Source organism: Penaeus chinensis, chromosome 34 (genome assembly GCF_019202785.1).
Source record: "Penaeus chinensis breed Huanghai No. 1 chromosome 34, ASM1920278v2, whole genome shotgun sequence".
Taxonomy (NCBI): domain Eukaryota; kingdom Metazoa; phylum Arthropoda; class Malacostraca; order Decapoda; family Penaeidae; genus Penaeus; species Penaeus chinensis.
This window is the reverse complement of record NC_061852.1, coordinates 32,463,987-32,465,514: the sequence shown is the minus strand read 5'-3', so window position 1 is coordinate 32,465,514 and position 1,528 is coordinate 32,463,987.

The window sequence follows — 1,528 nt, the reverse complement described above, 5'->3', positions numbered from 1 at the left end:
AAACCTCGCTGTCATTACTCATGTATGAGTAGATAGGTGATGTCCATGGAGTTTGCTGGATCCTTGTTGCACACTCCTTTTAGTGGGTCGCGTGGCATGGTTGGTCTGGTACTGGCCCTCCGGTCTCATACCCGGAGTAACCTAGGTTTGAGGCTATTTCAGGGAGGATTGTTATATACATATATGTATATATACAATATATATACACATATGTATATATATATATATAAATTTATATATATTTATAGATATATACATATATATATACACTATATACATATTTATGTGTGTGTGTCTGTGTGTGTGTGTGTGTGTGTGTGTGTGTGTGTGTGTTTATTGTTATTATTATTATTACTAATTCTATTATTATTATTATTATTATCATTATTATTAATATTAATGATATTATTATTATTATTATTATTATTATTATTATTATTATTACTATTATCATACACACACACATTATGTGTGTGTGTTTATATATATATATATATATATATATATATATATATATATATATATATATATATATATATATATATATTTATATATATATGTGTGTGTGTGTGTGTGTGTGTGTGTGTGTGTGTGTGTGTGTGTGTATTATATATATACGTATATATATATATATATATATATATATATATATATATATATATATGCATATATATTGCATGCATATATCTGTGTAGATTCTCCCTGAGTTTTATAACTAGTCTAATTACTTTTGACAAATATGGTAATAAACTTAAGAAAAACGAATATTTTTCAATCAGTTGAATGCCGGGCGAACTTACACATCAATTTAGCTTAACATTTCTTAATAATTACTGTGTCTGCCTTTTCTTTTTTCATCGGAGTCCAAATTGTAAATAATTAGAAAGTAAGCTGCATGATTCAAAAGGCAATCTGCTCAGACGCGAACTGAAAAGTCATTTATTTTGTTCGTATATATATGTGTGTGTGTGTGTGTGTGTGTGTGTGTGTGTGTGTGTGTGTGTGTGTGTGTGTGTGTGTGTGTGTGTGTGTGTGTGCGTATTTGAAATCATAGGCGTTTCCGTAATAATACATTTAAAAAAAGCTGAGACTGTTTCTAGCAAGCGAGAGGCAGACGAGGGTTGTATCCCTTGAAGCAGAAAATGATGTTACCCTTGAAATACCACCCTACAAAAAGAAAGACAGAAAGAAAGAAAGAAAGAATTTTCCAGATAATTAGAGTTATTGTCCTTATGTAGTAAAGCATAGTGTGTGCGTTCAAAGCTAAATATGAAATAGGAAATGTATTGGGATTGATATCTTTTTCTGTTTAGCAGTCGATTGATTTCTTCAGTGTAAGAGTATCTTCATTCATCTATACATTCTCGATTGTACTCACACCAATCTTAAAGAAACACCAATTTCAGAAATGCCCTTTTCGTTCAAGAGTAAGAGGAATTTGTCACGCGAGATTGGGCATGTATGGCCAGATTGAAATGTAAATAGCATGAAGCGCTCCATGGCGGATCCTGAGAGATGAGGATATTTT